Raw genomic sequence first — 22357 nt, 5'->3', positions numbered from 1 at the left:
TTACAGAAAGGTTTCTGTAAGACTCCCTGGTTATTTAAGCAAACACTAATCTTGGCACTGTACTGCTGAGAAGGGACCTTGCTGATGGAATGAGGTTACTAACCAACTGACTTTAAAATAGGGAGAGCAGCCTGGATTGTCCAGGTGGGCACAATCCAATCACTTGAACATTAAAAGCAGAAAAATTTCTCAACTGTAAGCAGAGTGATGTGGCAAAAGACAGGCAAAGGAGAGATAAGTCAGAAGCCAAGAAAGACTCAACTCTCCTTTTCTGGCTTGATGATGGAAGAAGGGGTCCATGAACCAAGGAACAGGGGAAGCCTCTAGAAGATAAGAATGACCTCTGACAGCCAATAAGGAAACAGGGGCCTCAGTCCTAACACCACATGCAATGGAGTTCTGCCAACAAATGAATGAGCTTGGAAGTAGATTCACCCCCACAGCCTCCAAAAGAAATGAAGCACATGCCCAAACCTTGATTTTAGCCCCGTGAAACCCAATGTCTCCTTCCCAAAATGTGGAATAATCAATTTGTATCACTTTAAGTCACTGATTTTGTGGTCACCTATTTGACAGCAATAAGATACTAATTACAATGGAAGAAATCAAAATTGTATAGTCAGTCATTCTGTAAATTACAAGTATGTTTTAGACCATATATTCTTAGATTTGGAGAAAAATGATTTGGTGCTTACAGAACCCAATTTCTTTTTTCAGACAGATTTTCTTTAAATAGCATCCACTAAGCTACCATATATGCAATTGTTGAAATAACTCTCCAGTCCCAAGATGGAGTTACTCCTGGTGGAGGGTGGGGCATGTCAGCAAACCAAATCTTAGATAACTTTCCTCTCTTTGTAAATGATCTACCTGACCAGAAATGCAGTCTGTCCAGTTGGTCAATTTCCCAACACTAAGGCAGCTCTGGGCTCTATACTAATTTCCCTGTATCGTCTCACCTCAAACAAGGTTGACTGATCCTAGCCAATCAGATGTTTTTTCCTCTTTATTATTCTTTATCTTATAAAACCTTCCTGTCTTTTGTCCCATATTGCAGTTCTCAAATGGAAGAACTTCTTTAAGTATTAAAATTTGAATTACCTAAATTGTTTTCTTTAATTATTCTTTAACTATACAAACACATACACATGCGTATGCACACACACACACACACACACACACACACACACACATACACATTCCTGAGCACAATCTATGTGATATTAAAATTGGTAAAGGAAACAGGTGTCAGAGAAACTGATGATACAATGAAGACAGTATATCACAATGTCACCAATAGCCCTTGTTTTTACCCTATACTAATGAGCATGTTTTCAAACAATGGAAATTTGTTTCTATAATTTTCAGTGGGATGCCTGTCAACCAAGGCACAACTTTTTAAAGTACTGTAGTTGATGCTTTGTAATGCCTCTAAGCATCACTGTCTGACAAAACACCCCTGCACTACATTAGATGGTGCACTTTTTATATAAACATTAGAGTTGCCAGAGACTGGGCATCGACTCATAATTGCTCTTTTCTCATGTGATATTTTGTCTTGTTAGGAGCCTGAGATTTTAATTTCTATAAGGTCAAATTGGTCAGTGCAAAACTGAATCATCCTACTAATCATCATGTTGCTGAAATGCCTTAATAATCAGTTTTGCTTCCTTAACCTTGAACAACTGAGTTTTCATTTCATTAATTTTTCCCTATTACTAAAAATATTTATTCTAGCTATAATGGTAATTTAATTTACTAATTCAAATGCTTTGCATCACAGTTATTTTTACCCATATCCTAGCCTCCCTAGTAAATGTAAATCCTTCTTGTGATCATCGAGATTTTGTGTGTCATCTTTTTATAGCCCCCAGCATAGAATATTTCACCAAGTTCACACTGAATACAAAACAGTTGTTTTGACTACATAGTGCAATATTTCCAGCAAACTTCCATGGATTTTCTCATTAATTAGTCTGACTGGTTTTACCTGTTATATTTCTCTCTCCAAGAAACCTTAGAACTCTCTGAAATAAATGAGCTATGTTCTCTGTTTTGCTGAGAAAGTTGATTAAAATAAGCAAAAGTATTAAGTACGTGGACTGAGAATTTCTGTAAATGTAAAATCTGAAAAACTTAATTTCAAGATTCTACTAACTGGTTTAACTGCAGTCCCTAAAACTCCACTAAATATTTTCCTGCTAATTACCTATGAAACCATCCCCTACTTTCATTTGAAGCAACTAATCAATCACCTTGGAGAAGGAGATGGCAACCCATTCCAGTATTCTTGCCTGGAAAATCCCATGGACTGAGGAGCCTGGTAGGCTACAGTCCATGGGGTCGCTGAGTTGGACATGACTGAACGACTTCACTTTCACTTTCAATCAATCACCTAGGGCTTGCACTACGAGTTGCCATTCAGTTCAGTTCAGTCGCTCAGTCATGTCCAACTCCTTGCGACCCCATGAACCGCAGCACACCAGGTCTCCCTGTCCAACACCAACTCCCAGAGTTCACCCAAACTCATGTCTATTGAGTCATGCCATCCAACCATCTCATCCTCTGTCGTCCCCTTCTCCTCCTGCCCTCAATCTTTCCCAGCATCAGGGTCTTTTAAAATGAGTCAGCTCTTTGCATCAGGTGGCCAAAGTATTGGAGTTTCAGCTTCAACATCAGTCCTACCAATGAACACCCAGGAGTGAGCTCCTTTAGGATGGACTGGTTGGATCTCCTTGCAGTCCAAGGGACGCTCAAGAGTCTTCTCCAACACCACAGTTCAAAAGCATCAATTCTTCGGCACTCAGCTTTCTTTATAGTCCAACTTGCACATCCATACATGACCACTGGAAAAACCATAGCCTTGACTAGATGGACCTTTGTTGACAAAGTAATGTCTCTGCTTTTTAATATGCTGTCTAGGTTGGTCATAACTTTTCATCCAAGAGTAAGCGTCTTCTAATTTCATGGCTGCAATCACCATCCGCAGTGATTTTGGAGCCCCCCAAAATAAAATCAGCTACTGTTTCCACTGTTTCCCCATCTATTTGCCATGAAGTTACGGGACTGGATGCCATGATCATAGTTTTCTGAATTACCATTTCCAACTTCCAAAATCCACGGAGTAACCATGCTAAAATGAGTTGTTCATTTGATTTCTCCCAACTGATGCACCCTAGATAACAAAGTCTTTTTTTTTTTTTAACTTATTTTTAATTGGAGGATAATTGCTTTACAATTCTGTGTTGGTTGCTGCTGTACAACATGAATCAGCTGTAAGTATACATAGATTCCTCTCCCTCTTGAGCTTCCCTTCCCCTTGACAACAAACTGACAACAATAAATGAGTTTCACTGGAAGGGGGAGCATCATCTCCTCTCCCTCTTCCCTGCCCATGGCCTCTCTCTGCTTTAAAGTCACTTTCACTTAGGAGATTTGCTATAGCCAGCACCTGTATTGCATAACAATAGAGATAAAAGTTCCTAAAAGCCAGACAGGTGTTCTAATCCCGGCTCCTCTGACTGACTAGCTGTATAATCATGCACCCTTTGCTTAACTGTGCTAAAAGGTGGGACTGCTTTTTGGCTGCTTCTGTTAAAGTAGCACATGAACTAGAAGGAGTGAAGTTGACCAACGACTTCAGTATAATAGACGCAGTTTTGATGCATCTTATCATCATGTTGAGCCTCAAACATTAATAAAGCTTGGAAAGAAAAAAAAAAAAAAACTTTTAGAAATGAGAAATCTATTGGATGTTCCCAACCATACTGCTGCAGGAGACACAAACAATTTAATCTGTTGCCATGTGTGGTTGGCTGCTGCCACAATGGTGGAGAGTTTCTCCTATAGCGAAAGCTTGGGCGTGCTCCATGGTAATAAGTCCTACTCAGGCAATCATGTAGAAAAGGATACATGTCAAAAGACCATTCCACAATGCATATGTTTCTAGTCCTTCTCTTATACCTAACTGCGTTTTAGTTGTCATATGTAATGATAGTTTCCTATTGGAACTGCTCTCTCCAATGGTGGAAGGCTGTTTGCTCATTAAATCACTTATCCAACCATGAAAACCCTGATGTGCAGAGCCTGATTGACTTCCCTTCTTGATACTGCATGCTATGTATAGTGTTATCAAAGATACAGCAGTCAGCACTTACAAGAAAAAATGTATTATCAATCTGCCACCTCAAGAGTGTCACTTACTATCTGGCTCTAGAAAGATGGAGTCATTAGCCACTTCAGTCATTGACCTTCAACACTCTCTGAAAGAAGTTCAGGGCAGAGACCAGGAATGAGGCACTCTGTGCTCTGAGAAACTAGGCCATTGGATATTTGCAGGATAAATTTTTATGAACCCAATTTCTTGCATCTCATAATACTTAGAAAAGTATTAAAATCATTAACTAAAGTATCTGTGCCCTTGACCAGTAGTAAGTGTCTACCAAGATGTGTTTGACGCTTGTTCTGCTTCTCTGAAATCACGTATATGCTGACGGTATGCTGACCTTCTCCTGGGCTCTTCAGAGCAATTCCTCAGAGCTGTCTGGGAGGCTTTCTCCTGGGTTATAGTCCTAAGTCCCCAAATAAAACTGAAAATCACAGCTGTCACACTGGGCATTTTAATTTCAGTTAGCAAAAATCACCAATATATAATATGCAAGAGGATTTCCTATTGTGGTATGTTAAAAATCACATAAAGGTGTCACTGTATCAAATGAGGAGAAAATGTCCCTCTAAAGCAGCTAAGGGCCTCACTGAGGCCAGCACAAGAGATATATATCTGGCATTAACCCTACCTCTGATAATGACACTTTTGGTATTCAGATATATCTACTGTTTAAAATAAGGTATCCTAATATTTTACTCTGAAATAGTCAATAGACTTACAGTGAAAACTCTAATGTGGATTCTATAACAGAAGTTTTACCACTGAAATTTGCAACCTCTTGTCCCTTTATGCATAGGGGGATTATTAAAGTAGTATGTATTGATCAACTTTTGAAATTCCAAGTTTATACCTACAATGTATGAATGTGTCTCTGGATAGTATTCCTCCACAGAAGTGGATCTATGTATGATTACCTTATTTGAAAAATAATTTTTAGAAACTCTTTTGAGGTTATATTTTTTCATATTCTCTATGTATATAGAGAATTTACTGAAGCCTTGGATATTGCTTGAAAACAGAGGCTATTCAAGTAAAAAATATCTAGAGTTACACTTTTTATTTATTCATAAGTTATTTCTAAAGTACACCATCCTTGTTGTTTAAATGCTCTATGCTTCTGTAAGAACTCACCAATATTAGGTATTGTAATTTCCAATCTCATAACTACCTACAGGTTGATTTTGTTTAAGGTCCACCTGAAACCCTCAAGCCTCACGTTGATAAGAATTTATTATGTTAATTTTATTTATTATGTTAATTTCTGTGATTTTCTTTTCCTAGCTAGAATATTAACTATATTACAAGAGGGTTACTAACATTATCAAAAACTCCCTCTAAGATAACTTTGGTAATTATATCCATCAACTAGAAGGAACATATGTGGCTCACTCTTGATTCATTATTGTTTTAACCTCAATTCAATCTCATTTAATATGAAAGCTCAAAAGTTCAGAATAACCAGAATCAAATTCTGATGATCTCTTCAAAATAACACAGCAATGCACTATTTGAGAAATTTCTGCATAGCACCTAAGCCTAAAATAACCTGTCTGTATTTTGGAAAGCATGTTTGAGGAAGTACCAACAAAGCAAAGCTAACCCAATTCCTACAGGAGAGTTAAAAATTATTAATTCACTGTAAATAATTAAACAGAGTATCCATCTTCCCAGTCTTGCTTATTTCTGTTGGAGACACACGTTCTCTGATAGTGTTTCTCTTTCCCTGAGAGCTGCAACCACTCACTGCTCACTTATCACCCAAAACTGAGCATTCCACAGTAAGGAGCCTCAGCAGCCTTTTTATATTCCACAATTCTGCAGAGCTGAAGCGACCAGGAAAGGACACCAAACAGCAGTGGAGCTACTCAGATTATCTGCATATTCAGTTCAGTTGCTCAGTCATGTCTGACTTTTTATGACCCCATGAAAACAGCACGCCAGGCCTTCCTATCCATCAACAACTCCTGGGGTTTACTCAGATTCATGTCCATTGAGTAGGTAATGCCATCCAACCATCTCATCCTCTGTCATCCCCTTCTCCTCTGCCTTCAATCTTTCTAAGCATCAGTGTCTTTTCAAATGAGTCAGCTCTTCCCATCGGGTGGCCAAAGTATTGGAGTTTCAGCTTCAACATCAGTCCTTCCAATGAGTATTCAGGACTGATTTCCTTTAGGATGGACTGGTTGGATCTCCTTGCCATCCAAGGGACTCTCAAGAGTCTTCTCCAATACCACAGTTCAAAAGCATCAATTCTTCAGTGCTCAGCTTTCTTTATAGTCCAATTCTCACACCCATACATGACTACTGGAAAAACCATAGCTTTGACCAGACAGACTTTTGTTGGCAAAGTAATGTCTCTGCTTTTTAATATGCCGTCTAGGTTGGACAAAACTTCTTCTAAGGAGTAAGCATCTTTTAATTTCATGGCTGCAATCAACCATCTGCAGTGGTTTTCAGTTCACTTCAGTTCAGTTGCTCAATCGTGTCCAACTCTTTGCAACCCCATGAATTGCAGCACACCAGGCCTCCCTGTCCATCACCAACTCCCGGAGTCTACTCAAACTCATGTCCATCGAGTCGGTGATGCCATCCAGCCATCTCATCCTCTGTCGTCCCCTTCTCCTCCTGCCCCCAATCCCTACCAGCATCAGGGTCTTTTCCAATGAGTCAACTCTTTGCATGAGGTGGCCAAAGTATTGGAGTTTCAGCTTCAGCATCAGTCCTTCCAATGAACACCCAGGACTGATCTCCTTTAGGATGGACTGGTTGGATCTCCTTGCAGACCAAGGGACTTTCAAGAGTCTTCTCCAACACCACAGTTCAAAAGCATCAATTTTTCGGTGCTCAGCTTTCTTCACAGTCCAACTCTCAGTGATTTTAGAGACCCCCAAAATAAAACCTGTCACTGTTTCCACTGTTTCCCCACCTGTTTGCGATGAAGTGATGAAACCAGATGCCATGATCTTAGTTTCCTGAATGTTGAGTTTTAAGCCAACTTTTTCTTTCTCCATTGTCAATTTCATCAAGAGGCTCTTTAGTTTTTCTGTTTTCTGCCATAAAGGTGGTGTCATCTGCATAGCTGAGGTTCTTGATATTTCTCCCAGCAATCTTGATTCCAGCTTGTGATTCATCCAGTCTAGCATTTCTCATTATATACTCTGCATATAAGTTAAATAAGCAGGGTGACAAGATACAATCTTGATGTACTCCTTTCTCAATTTGGAACCTGTCTGCTGTTTCACATCCAGTTCTATCTGATGCTTCTTGACCTGCATACAGATTTCTCAAGAGGCAGGTCAAGTGGTCTGGTATTCCCATCACTTGAAGAATTTTCCACAGTTTGTTGTGATCCACACAGTCAAAGGCTTTGGCATAGTCAGTAAAGCAGAAATCCATATTTTTCTGGAACTCTCTTGCTTTTTCGATGATCCACCAGATGTTGGCAATTTGATCTCTAGTTCCTCTGCCTTTTCTGAAACCAGCTTGAACATCTGGAAGTTCATGGTTCATGTACTGTTGAAGCCTGGATTGGAGAATTTTCAGCATTACTTTGCTAACCTATGAGTTGAGTGCAATTGTGGTAGTTTGAGCATTCTTTGACATTGCCTTTCTTTGGATTTGGAATGAAAACTGACCTTTTTCCAGTCCTGTGGCCACTGCTGAGTTTTCCAAATTTACTGACATATTGAGTGCAGCACTTTCACAGCATCATCTTTTAAGATTTGAAATAGCTCAACTGGAATTCCATCACCTCCACTAGCTTTGTATGTAGTGATGCTTCCTAAGGCCCACTTGACTTCACATTCCAAGATGTCTGACTCTAGGTGAGTGATTACACCATCGTGATTATCTGGATCATGAAGATCTTTTTTGTACAGTTCTTCTGTGTATTCTTGCCACCTCTTCTTAATATCTTCTGCTTCTGTTAGGTCCAAAGAATTTCTGTCCTTTATTGTGGCCATCTTTGCATGAAATGAGTAAAAACTAGAGGTGACAGACATGGAATGAGCTACACATATATGGAGGGGAGCAGAATTGGGGAATGTCTTGGCAGGGTTGGGGAATAGATCTTTCACCATATTCATAAAGAACCAGGGGAAAGTGGGCTATAAAGTAAAACAGGCACACACAGGCAGGGCACCATGTATGTCTGGAAAGTGGAAAATTGAGAGCTACATCACTCCCTGATTCCATCTAGTTCCTGGTTCTACTAGACTCTCAAAAGTCAGGCTCTCACCTACTGCCCTGGGAGGCTAGTGAGATGGCATTTCTAAGTAAGATCCACAGTATTGTTTACACTTCTATGAAGCAAACATAGGAATCAACTGAATTACACATTGCTGAAAAGACAAAATGTCACATGCACACTGGAGAATAGTTTAATGGGATTTCCTGGTGGCTCAGACAGTAAAGAATCTCCCTGCAATGTGGGATGCCTGGGTTCGATCCCTGGGTTGGGAAGAACCCCTGGAGAAGGGAACGGCTATCCACTCCAATAGTCTGGCCTGAAGAATTCCATGGATAGAGGAACCTGGAAAGCTACAGTCTGTAGGCTGACAAACAGTTGGAGACAACTGAGGAGTTTCACTTTATGAAGTTAAACATACCCTTACCATATGGCAGGCATCCTATGAACACCTATGTTTTTAATCAAAAGGAAGAAAATACATTTCAAAACAACAGTACTGATAACCAAATATTCATACCAGTTTTATTCATAGAAGTCAAAACCAGGGAAAAACCCAAAAGGCCACCATCTGGTTAATAAGTAAAACTGTGAGATACTCATACAATGAAAAGTATTCCACAATAAGAAGATAAAACAGTAACCTCAACTGTATGGATGAATCTCAAAAGTATCATGCCAAGTAAAAGAATCCAGAAACAACAGACTGACGGATGCTGTACAATTCCATTTACATGATTTTCAAAAAAGGTAAAACTATAGTGGTCAAAAGTAGATCAGTGATTTCCAGGGCCAAGGGTTCAGGCAAAGGATGGAATCAAAAGTGCATGTGGTAAGCTCAATAATGTCCCTCACCCATGAGATAAGAGGAACTTTGCAGATGTGTTTAATTTAAGGACCCTGAGACAGGAATATTATCCCAGACTTTATCCAGTTGAGTCTTTTGTAATCGTGATGAGTAGATAGATGCAGAAGTCACAAGGATGGGCACAGGGGGAGTTACAGGAAGAGAACAAATGTAACAATTAAAGATTGGGGTGATATGACCTCAAGCCAAGGAAACTTCTAGACACTTCTAGAAACTGTAACAGGCAAAGAAAAGGAAGGGATTTTTCCCTCGAGCCTTCACAAGGAGACAGCTTTATCAATACCTCATTTCCGTAAGACTCATTTTGAAATTCTAATATCTAGAAGTGTAAATGAATACATTTGTGTTTATTTAAGCCACTACTTTTGTAGTTGTTTGTTTCAATTGCAATAGGATGTTAATGTAGAAGATGAGAGAATTTGCCAATAAGTGATAGAAATGTGGTTGTGAGAAAAAAAAAAAAAGAAATGTGGTTGTGGTTATGACTCCATGTGTCAAACCTCATTGAACTATAGACTTTTATGAATTATATGTAAATTATATAAAGTTGATAAAAAAGAAAAGTATATTTAATGTCTATTCCATTATCATTCTCTCATGTAAATTTACCTGTAATTCCCTAAATTTCCTCATTTTTCCTATTAATATCTTAATACCCTTCCAAATGCAACTGAATTCACAAAGTCTTCTAAGATGACTCTAGCTTCCTCTATATTCCAGTAGCTCTCAAATTTTATCCCTTGCATAGCTCTTATGATTTTCTGCCTTGTGGTATAAATATTTGTAATAATTCATCTTCTGTGGCAATTTGTAGGTTTCTTGAGACCATGAATATTTGTGCTCTGAAAGCAATCCAGAACAAATCCTTGCAAATAGCACTCATTTCATAAAGATGTGTTAAAAAAATTCATTAATTCATTCATGCCTTTATTTAACCAGCAAACATTGCCTGGATCATTATTATGTGCCTGGTTCCACATTAGAAACTAGGTATTAAAATGTCTTTTCTGGTTATCACAAAGTTCTTTCTCTTTTTTACTTCTATAGCCAGAGAGTCAGCACATTCATTGTGCTAAGAATTTCTATTTGTCCATAAAAGAGAGCAAGATAAACACAGTACAGACATCTCCTAAGGTGATTAAAAAGCACTCACACAGCCCTGTGTATCTGGGCTCCATTTGCTCTCTTAGGTATAGAGCTCCACACAGCTTGGATGACCTGTGATGTCAGTGTGTTATTGCCTACAGTCCCGATTCCTGCTTTGTTAAACAGCATGATGAGCCAGCTATTCAATTTCTTCCTCTCAACTCCAAAGGCACTACGCTGCTCTTCCAATTATGTAATAGATTCTGCTCTGGTGGTGATTGCTGTTAACATTTTTACTGTGTAGAGCCAGGCTTTCTATCGTGCAATCACATTAAGTGACAGCCAAGCAGTTCTGCAAAAGACAGGCAAATAATCTAGGTTGGATGACAAAACATACATTACATTAAACTTTAAACTATTGGCTAATAAAGTTGCTGGGAAAATGAAGGTGGTCCCCATATACACTAACTGGATTGCAAATGCTGGCATGTACAATTTTCGCCTCCCGGGATTCCTATGAGCCTATTTTAGTTTTAAGAGGTTTAAACTAAACCATTGTATTCACTGGCCTCATAAAAGTTTGATATCTGATTCAGCTACTACTTCTCTTCTTTTTACAGAAATTGTACTGAAAAATGGAAAGTCATGTTTCATATTTTTATTCTATTACAGGAAAAAACTTCTAAAGTGTCACCTATGGAGAGCTGTAAATGATACTAATTTCTCTCCTCACAGTTTAGGAGATATAAATTTCTGGAAGATTTTAGCTATATTCTGGAAAGAACTGACTTCTATCTTTTAGATTTCTATCAACATTTCCAACATTTTTAACTCTGAAAAAATAATAGTGATTTATATTGGGATTTATATTAGACAAACAAAGTATGCTTCAAACCTATTGCCTATCTTCTACTTTTAAGTGTTTACCCTAACATTTTACTATTTATTTTTCAAAATTAAAGATTTTGAAAAGTTTTTACAGTGACTATCTGTTTGTGATTAAATTTCACTTAACTTTCTTATTCACACACCTAGCAATTCCTCTGGGGCTTCCCAAGTGGCTCAGTGGTAAAGAAGCTGCCTGCTAATGAAGGAGACACAAGAGATATGGATTCGATCTGTGGGTCAGGAAGATCCCTTGGAGTGGGAAATGGCAACCCACTCCAGTATTCTTGCTTGGAAAATTCCATAGACAGAGGAACTTGGTCCTACAGTCCATGGGGTTGCAAAGAGTCAGACATGACTAAGCCACTGAGCATGCGTGCACATGCGAGCGCGCGCGCACACACACACACACACACACACACACACACACACACACAAATTCCTCTATCAATCCAAGGATCCATTTTATTTTGGACACATTTCAAGTAAATTAACTGCAGACATCAGTGAATTTTCCTCTAGGTACTTTAGAACCTGCAGCATTATTACATATTTACTTACAGTTTTTTATTTTAAATAAAACCTACATACAAAAAGTGCAAATTTTAAATGTCCATTCATTAATTTTCTGACATAGCTTACAGTTGTGTCACCAAAACTTCTGTCAAGATATATATGAACTTCACTCTCAGACATCTCTCTTAGTCCTTCTTTCCATCCGATATCCTCTCCTCCATGCTCAAGGTCAATCTCAACTCTGATTTTTCCCACTGTATTTTAGTAGCTACTTATCTATATTCTTGAGCCAAGAAATTTAGGGAATTTTGAAACAAAAACTACAAAACAGAAGAATGGTACAAAATGACAGAGTAAAGAACTCTGAAAATCTGCTTCTCCATAAAATCAGAAAGCGCACCTAGGAAAACTGTCAAAATCAACTTCTTGAGAACTCTGGAAATTACTAATGACTGGTAACCATCTCAGAGGCATTTATTTAAAAACAGAAAGAAATTAAACAGCCAAATCTCAGTTTAAGAAAGGGTGCACTTTGCATTATTTTAATTTGCCCTAAACCCACTCCTCTCCAACTTTTCAGTAGGTTTGAAAACCAATACTCTTGCAACTATGGTAGCTATGAAAACCAGCATGCTAAAAGCTACTAGATAAATAAGAAAAGATTTGCAGTGCCACAAAAACCTTATCCCCAAAGAAGTGTTACCATTTGACCTGTCTGGCAGCTTGCTGAAAAATTCATTATCAGAGTCTGCCTTAATTTAAACTCACTCTATAAGCTTGCTCCGTGGGAGGAGTCCCATCCCTAAGGTATTTGCGGCAAATTATCGGGGCTAATTGTTTAACTTTGAAGTTGCCCGAGGTGGAACTAACAAGAGTCTGACAAAAAATATTAATACTTAGAAGGCAATGGCAACCCACTCCAGTACTCTTGCCTGGAAAATTCTATGGACGGAGGAGCCTGGTGGGCTGCAGTCCATGGGGTCGCGAAGAGTCAGAGACGACTGAGCGACTTCCCTTTCACTTTTTTCGCTTTCATGCGTTGGAGAAGGAAATGGCAACCCACTCCAGTGTTCTTGCCTGGAGAATCCCAGGGAAGGGGGAGCCTGGTGGGCTGCGGTCTATGGGGTCGCACAGAGTCGGACATGACTGAAGCGACTTAGCAGCAGTAGCAGAAGGTCATGCATATATGAAGAGTTCTGTGCATGCCAAGGGAAGACAAGACCCTAATCTCCCTCTTCTGACTGAGAAGCAAGCAAAGGCTAAATAAGAGTTGTAACCTATCTGTCAGACTATTAGACACATACCTTAACACACACAAGAAACTCCTTGGCAAAGTCTGGGAGAATTAATGGTACAAAACACCTAAAGAAATCTCCATCAAATCATTAGATGACAACAAAAATAACCACAGACTTCAATGGCTTCATGAGCAATAGAATATAGACTTCAGAGAAGTAGTCCAGGAAAGTCGAGAAACAAACAGAAGAAACATCAAGCAGTGAAAACAACATATCCTGGAAGGAGGTGGTATTTCCAGAGTTTCCACGATATATTATTTTTAAAGATCAAGGCGTTGTTATTTTTTAAAATAAAATATCAATTTTTTTTAAGTATCAATTTTAATCCAGAGGGTGGGCATTAGGAAAATTACTAGAATACATACAGCAAAAGAAACAAGAGAATTAAACTGGTGTATAAAAAAGTATCATTTTAATACAAAAGAAAACAGAAATGAAAAATAGAGGAAAAAAGAAAAACAAAGAAAATAACAAAATGGAAGACACAAATCATACTTTATCAGTGTGAGTGTGTGCTAAAAGTCACTTCGGTCATGCCCAACTCTTTGTGACTGTATGGACTGTAGCCTGCTAGGCTCCTCTGTCCATGTGATTCTGCAAGCAAGAACACTGGAGTGGGTTGCCATGCCCTCCTCCATAGCATCTTCCTGACTTCTGATGTCTTCTGCATTGACAAGAGGTACTTTAACACGAGAGCCACCTGAGAAGTCCCTTATCAGTAATTACATTAAATGTAAATGAGCTAAACATACCAACTCAAAGACAGAAATTAAGAGTAAATTTTAAAAATGATTATGTGCATATTCCCTGGTGGCTTCCCAGGTGGCTCAGGGGTTTTCCTGGTGGCTCAGATGGTAAAGAATCTGCCTAAAATGCAAAGACTCAAGTTTGAACCCCAGATCAAGAAGGTCCTCTGGACAAAGGAATGGCTACCCACTCCAGTATTCTTGCCTTGAGAATTTCATGTACAGAGGCACCTGGTGGGCAAAAGCCCCTTGGGGTTGCAAAGAGTTGAACACAACTGAGCAACTAACACTGTCACTTCACCAATATATTATCGTATAAGAGATACATTTAAAGAAACAAGTAGGTTGAAATATAAAGATGTTAAAGTTAAACAAGGCAAACAGTACCAAAAACAGAGCTGTAATGGCTATGACATACATTAAATGGACTTTGAAACAAAAATTTTTGGTAGACACAAAGAAGGAACAGGTGACTTCACAGGGGAATTCTACCAAACACATAAAGAAGAGGTAATACCTATTCTCAAAATATTCCAAAAATTTGCAGAAGATGGAATACTCCCAAATTCATTCTATAAGGCTACCATTACCCCAATACCAAAAACACTACAAAAAAAGAAAATTACAGGATAATATCTCTGATGAATATAGACATAAGAAACATGATATTAGCAAAACAAATGAAAATATGTAAAATGTATTATATCTTGCAAATTAAAAATATGCAAAATATATCATACTATCATATCATTTTCCCAATAAAAAGAAATACAAAAAGGCAAAATGGTTATCTGAGGAGGCCTTAAAAATAGCTGAGAAAAAAAGAAGCAAAAGGCAAAGGATAAAAGGAAAGAAATACCCATTTGAATGTAGAGTTCCAAAGAATAGCTCAGCTCCTCCCGCAGGGCAGCCGTGGCGGTCGCCGCAGGCTTTTCCTCCCGCTGCCCCCGCGCCGCGCCATGGAGAAGAGCTCGAGTTGCGAGAGCCTTGGCTCCCAGCCAGCAGTAGCACGGCCGCCCAGCGTGGACTCCCTGTCCAGTTAATGTGTTAAGAGCCATTGACATTTGAAGATCATCAGAAGTGAAGATAAAACATCTCAAAAATTATAATAGGCTAAGCTCTTCAGTGAGTCAGGCCACTGAAGCTAATAATGAGTCCAGTGTGCTGAGGTCACAAGGTGAGAGGAAGAGTGCAGATCTCGGACCAGGAAGCCTTGTAAACCTGGTCACAGCGGCCATCGGCGAGGACGACGCTCCTGAGTCACACGTTCTTGTGTTCTCGTCCATTCTGATGAAATTATTTATTTAGAAACGTTAACTGAACCAACTTGCTTCCACTTCTCATTCAGAGAATTCAGTGCATACAAAATCAGCTTCTGTCGTCTCATCGGATTCCATATCAACTTCTGCAGAGAACTTTTCTCCTGATTTGAGGGGCTGCATAGTTGGAGAAGTCCTGAGACTACAGGAAGAATAAAACTGAAATCCAGAGGCAGGAGACTTAAGCCCAAAACCTGAGAACACCAGAAAACTCCTGACTACAAGGAACTTTAAGTAATAAGTGACTGTCCAAAAGCCTCCATACCTACACTGAAACCAACCACCACACAAGAGCCAATAAGTTTTAGAGCAAGACATACCACACAAATTCTCCAGCAACGCAGGAACATAGCCCTGAACATCAACATACAGGCTGCCCAAGGTCACACCTAACACATAGACCCATCTCAAAACTCATTACTGGGCACTCCATTGCTCTCCAAAGAGTAGAAATCAAGTTCCACGCACCAGAACACTGACACAAGCTTCCCTAACCAGGAAACCTTGACAAGCCAATCGTCTAACCCCACCCACTGGGTTAATCCTCCACAACAAAAAGGAACCACAGACCTCCAGAATACAGAAAGCCCACTCCAGATACAGCAATCTAAACAAGATGAAAAGGCAAAGAAATACCCAACAGGTAAAGGAACATGAAAAATGCCCACCAAGTCAAACAAAAGAGGAGGAGATAGGGAATCTACCTGAAAAAGAATTTAGAATAATGATAATAAAAATGATCCAAAATCTTGAAAACAAAATGGAGTTACAGATAAATAGCCTGGAAACAAAGATTGAAAAGATTCAAGAAATGTTTAATAAAGACCTAGAAGAAATAAAAAAGAGTCAATTACAAATGAATAATGCAATGAATGAGATCAAAAACACTTTGGAGGGAACCAAGAGTAGAATAACGGAGGCAGAAGATAGGATAAGTGAGGTAGAAGATAAAATAGTGGAAATAAATGAAGCAGAGAGGAAAAAAGAAAAAAGGATCAAAAGAAATGAGGACAACCTCAGGGACCTCTGGGACACTGTGAAACGCCCCAACATTCGAATCATAGGAGTTCCAGAAGAAGAAGACAAAAAGAAAGGCCATGAGAAAATACTCGAGGAGATAATAGCTGAAAACTTCCCTAAAATGGGGAAGGAAATAGCCACCCAAATCCAAGAAACCCAGAGAGTCCCAAACAGGATAAACCCAAGGCGAAACACCCCAAGACACATATTAATCAAATTAACAAAGATCAAACACAAAGAACAAATATTAAAAGCAGCAAGGGAAAAACATCAAATAACACACAAAGGGATTCCCATAAGGATAACAGCTGATCTATCAATAGAAACCCTCCAGGCCAGAAGGGAATGGCAGGACGTACTGAAAGTAATGAAAGAGAATGACCTACAACCTAGATTACTGTATCCAGCAAGGATCTCATTCAGATATGAAGGAGAATTCAAAAGCTTTACAGATAAGCAAAAGCTGAGAGAATTCAGCACCACCAAACCAGCTCTTCAACAAATGCTAAAGGATCTTCTCTAGACAGGAAATGCAGAAAGGTTGTATAAATGTGAACCCAAAACAACAAAGTAAATGGCAACGGGACCACACCTATCAATAATTACCCTAAATGTAAATGGGTTGAATGCCCCAACCAAAAGACAAAGATTGGCTGAATGGATACAAAAACAAGACCCCTATATATGCTGTCTACAAGAGACCCACCTCAAAACAAGAGACACATACAGACTAAAAGTGAAGGGCTGGAAAAAAATATTTCATGCAAACGGAGACCAAAAGAAAGCAGGAGTCGCAATACTCATATCAGATAAAATAGACTTTCAAATAAAGGAAGTGAAAAGAGACAAAGAAGGACACTACATAATGATCAAAGGATCAATCAAAAAAGAAGATATAACAATTATAAATATATATGCACCCAACATAGGAGCACCGCAATATGTACGGCAAACACTAACAAGTATGAAAGAGGAAATTAATAGTAACACAATAATAGTGGGAGACTTTAATACCCCACTCACAACTATGGATAGATCAACTAAACAGAAAATTAACAAGGAAACACAAACCTTAAATGACACAATGGACCAGCTAGACCTAATTGATATCTATAGGACATTTCACCCCAAAACAATCAACTTCACCTTTTTCTCAAGTGCACACAGAACATTCTCCAGAATAGATCACATCCTGGGCCATAAATCTGGTCTTGGAAAATTCAAAAAAATTGAAATCATTCCAGTCATCTTTTCTGACCACAGTGCAGTAAGATTAGATCTCAATTACAGGGAAAAAATTGTTAAAACTTCAAACATATGGAGGCTAAATAACACGCTTCTGAATAACCAACAAATCATAGAAGAAATCAAAAAAGAAATCAAAATATGTATAGAAATGAATGAAAATGAAAACACAACAACCCAAAACCTATGGGACACTGTAAAAGCAGTGCTAAGGGGAAGGTTCATAGCATTACAGGCTTACATCAAGAAACAGGAAAAAAACCAATTAAATAACCTAACTCTACACCTAAAGCAATTAGAGAAGGAAGAAATGAAGAACCCCAGAGTTAGCAGAAGGAAAGAAATCTTAAAAATCAGGGCAGAAATAAATGCAAAAGAAACTAAAGAGACCATAGCAAAAATCAACAAAGCTAAAAGCTGGTTTTTTGAAAAAATAAACAAAATTGACAAACCATTAGCAAGACTCATTAAGAAACAAAGAGAGAAAAACCAAATTAACAAAATTAGAAATGAAAATGGAGAGATCACAACAGACAACACGGAAATACAAAGGATCATAAGAGACTACTACCAGCAGCTCTATGCCAATAAAATGGACAACTTGGATGAAATGGACAAATTCTTAGAAAAGTATAACTTTCCAAAACTGAACCAGGAAGAAATAGAAGATCTTAACAGACCCATCACAAGCAAGGAAATCGAACCTGTCATCAAAAATCTTCCAGCAAACAAAAGCCCAGGACCAGATAGCTTCACAGCTGAATTCTACCAAAAATTTAGAGAAGAGCTAACATCTATCTTACTCAAACTCTTCCAGAAAATTGCAGAAGAAGGTAAACTTCCAAACTCATTCTATGAGGCCACCATCACCCTAATTCCAAAACCAGACAAAGATGCCACAAAAAAAGAAAACTACAGGCCAATATCACTGATGAACATAGATGCAAAAATCCTTAACAAAATTCTAGCAAACAGAATCCAACAACATATTAAAAAAATCATACACCATGACCAAGTGGGCTTTATCCCAGGAATGCAAGGATTCTTTAATATCCGCAAATCAATCAATGTAATACACCACATTAACAAATTGAAAGATAAAAACCATATGATTATCTCAATAGATGCAGAGAAAGCCTTTGACAAAATTCAACACTCATTTATGATTAAAACTCTCCAAAAAGCAGGAATAGAAGGAACATACCTCAACATAATAAAAGCTATATATGACAAACCCACAGCAAGCATCACCCTCAATGGTGAAAAATTGAAGGCATTTCCCCTGAAATCAGGAACAAGACAAGGGTGCCCACTCTCACCACTACTATTCAACATAGTGTTGGAAGTGCTGGCCACAGCAATCAGAGCAGAAAAAGAAGTAAAAGGAATCCAGATAGGAAAAGAAGAAGTAAAACTCTCACTGTTTGCAGATGACATGATCCTCTACATAGAAAACCCTAAAGATTCTACCAGAAAATTACTAGAGCTAATCAATGAATATAGTAAAGTTGCAGGATATAAAATTAACACACAGAAATCCCTTGCATTCCTATATACTAACAATGAAAAAACAGACAGAGAAATTAAGGAAACAATACCATTCACCATTGCAACAAAAAGAATAAAATACTTAGGAGTATATCTACCTAAAGAAACAAAGGACCTATACATAGAAAACTATAAAACACTGATGAAAGAAATCAAAGAGGACACAAACAGATGGAGAAACATACCGTGTTCATGGATTGGAAGAATTAATATTGTCAAAATGGCTATTCTACCCAAAGCAGTCTATAGATTCAATGCAATCCCTATCAAGCTACCAACGGTATTTTTCACAGAACTAGACCGAAGAATTTCACAATTTGTATGGAAATACAAAAAACCTCGAATAGCCAAAGAAATCTTGACAAAGAAGAATGGAACTGGAGGAATCAACCTGCCTGACTTCAGACTCTACTACAAAGCCACAGTCATCAAGACAGTATGGTACTGGCACAAAGACAGAAATAGAGATCAATGGAACAGAATAGAAAGCCCAGAGATAAATCCACGAACCTATGGACACCTTATCTTTGACAAAGGAGGCAAGGATATACAATGGAAAAAAGACAACCTCTTTAACAAGTGGTGCTGGGAAAACTGGTCAACCACTTGTAAAAGAATGAAACTAGAACACTTTCTAACACCATACACAAAAATAAACTCAAAATGGATTAAAGATCTAAATGTAAGACCAGAAACTATAAAACTCCTAGAGGAGAACATAGGCAAAACACTCTCCGACATAAATCAAAGCAAGATCCTCTATGACCCACCTCCCAGAATATTGGAAATAAAAGCAAAACTAAACAAATGGGACCTAATGAAACTTAAAAGCTTTTGCACTACAAAGGAAACTATAAGTAAGGTGAAAAGACAACCCTCAGATTGGGAGAAAATAATAGCAAATGAAGAAACAGACAAAGGATTAATCTCAAAAATATACAAGCAACTCCTGCAGCTCAATTCCAGAAAAATAAATGACCCAATCAAAAAATGGGCCAAAGAACTAAACAGACATTTCTCCAAAGAAGACATACAGATGGCTAACAAACACATGAAAAGATGCTCAACATCACTCATTATCAGAGAAATGCAAATCAAAACCACAATGAGGTACCATTACACGCCAGTCAGGATGGCTGCTATCCAAAAGTCTACAAGCAATAAATGCTGGAGAGGGTGTGGAGAAAAGGGAACCCTCTTACACTGTTGGTGGGAATGCAAACTAGTACAGCCGCTATGGAAACCAGTGTGGAGATTTCTTAAAAAACTGGAAATAGAACTGCCATATGACCCAGCAATCCCACTTCTGGGCATACACACTGAGGAAACCAGATCTGAAAGAGACACGTGCACCCCAATGTTCATCGCAGCACTGTTTATAATAGCCAGGACATGGAAACAACCTAGATGCCCATCAACAGATGAATGGATAAGGAAGCTGTGGTACATATACACCATGGAATATTACTCAGCCATTAAAAAGAATTCATTTGAACCAGTCCTAATGAGATGGATGAAACTGGAGCCCATTATACAGAGTGAAGTAAGCCAGAAAGATAAAGAACATTACAGCATACTGACACATGTATATGGAATTTAGAAAGGTGATAACGATAACCCTATATGCAGAACAGAAAAAGAGACACAGAAATAGAGAACAGACTTTTGAACTTTGTGGGAGAATGTGAGGGTGGGATATTTCAAAAGAACAGCATGTATACTATCTATGGTGAAACAGATCACCAGCCCAGGTGGGATGCATGAGACAAGTGCTCCGGCCTGGTGCACTGGGAAGACCCAGAGGAATCGGGTGGAGAGGGAGGTGGGAGCGGGGATCGGGATGGGGAATACGTGTAAATCCATGGCTGATTCATATCAATGTATGACAAAACCCACTGGAAAAAAATAATAATAATAATAATAAAAATTAAAAAAAAAAAAAAACACAAAGAATAGCAAGGAGTTTTAAGAAAGCATTCCTAAGTGACAATGCAAAGAAATAGAGGAAAACCATAGAATGGGAAAGACTAGAGATCTCTTCAAGAAAATTAGAGATACCAAGGGAATATTTTATGTGAAGATGGGCAAAATAAAGGACAGAAATGATATGGACCTAACAGAAGCAAAAGAGATTAAGAGGTGGCAAGAATACACAGAAGAAATAAACAAAAAATGATCTTAATAAACTGTATAACCATGATGGTGTGATCACTCACCTAGAGCCAGACATCCTGGAGTATGAAGTCAAGCAGACCTTAGGAAGCATCACTATGAAAAAAGCTAGTGGAGAAGATGGAATTCCAGTTGAACTATATCAAATCCTGAAAGATGATGCTGTGAAAGTGCTGCACTCAATATGCCAGCAAATTTGGAAAACTCAGCAGTGGCCACAGGACTGGAAAACGTCAGTTTTCATTCAAGTCCCAAAGAAGGACAATGCAATAGACTGTTTAAACTATCGCACAACTGCACTTACTTCACACGCTAATAAAGTAATGCTCAAAATTCTCCAAGCTACGCTTCAATAGTACATGAAATGAGAACTTCCAGATGTTCAAGCTGAATTTAGAAAAGGTAGGGAAACCAGAGATCAAATTGCCAACATCTGCTGGATCATAGAAAAAGCAAGAGAATTCCAGAAAAAAAACATCTAATTCTACTTCATTGACTACACTAAAGCCTTTGACTGTGTGGATAACAATGAATTGTGGAAAATTCTGAAAGAGGTGGGAATACCAGACCACCTTTATCTGCCTCCTAAGAAGCCTGTATGCAGATCAAGAAGCAACAACTTGAACCAGATACGGAACAATGGGCTGGCTCAAAATTGGGAAAGGAGTCCATCAAGACCATATATTGTCACCCTGCTTATTTAATTTATATGCAGCGTACATCATGCAAAATTCCGGGCTGGATGAAGCACAAACTGGAATCAAGATTGCCAAAAGAAATATTCAATAACCTCAGATATGCAGATGACACCACCCTCATGGCAGAAAACAAAGAAGAACTAAAGAGCCTCTTGATGAAGTGAAAGAGGAAAGTGAAAAAGTTGGCTTAAAACTCAACATTCAGAAAACAAAGATCATGGCATCCAGCCCCATCACTTCATGACAAATACTTGGGGAAACAATGGAAACAGTGACAGACTTTATTTATTTGGTCTTCAAAATCACTGCAGATGGTGACTGCAGCCATAAAATTAAAAGATGCTTTCTCCTTGGAAGAATACCTATGACAAACCTAGAAAATGTATTAAAAAGCAGAAACATTACTTTGCCAACAAAATCTGTATAGTCAAAGCTGTGGTTTTCCCAGTAGTCCTATATGGATGTGAGAATTGGACCATAAAGAAGGCTAAGCACAGAATTCATTCTTTTGACCTGTGGTGTTGGAGAAGACTCTTGAGAGTCCCTTGGACAGCAAAGAGATCAAACCAGTCAATTCTTATGGAATTCAACCCTGAATATTC

The sequence above is a fragment of the Dama dama genome, chromosome 31 (assembly GCF_033118175.1).
Source record: "Dama dama isolate Ldn47 chromosome 31, ASM3311817v1, whole genome shotgun sequence".
Taxonomy (NCBI): domain Eukaryota; kingdom Metazoa; phylum Chordata; class Mammalia; order Artiodactyla; family Cervidae; genus Dama; species Dama dama.
Note: the sequence above shows the minus strand (reverse complement) of the source record.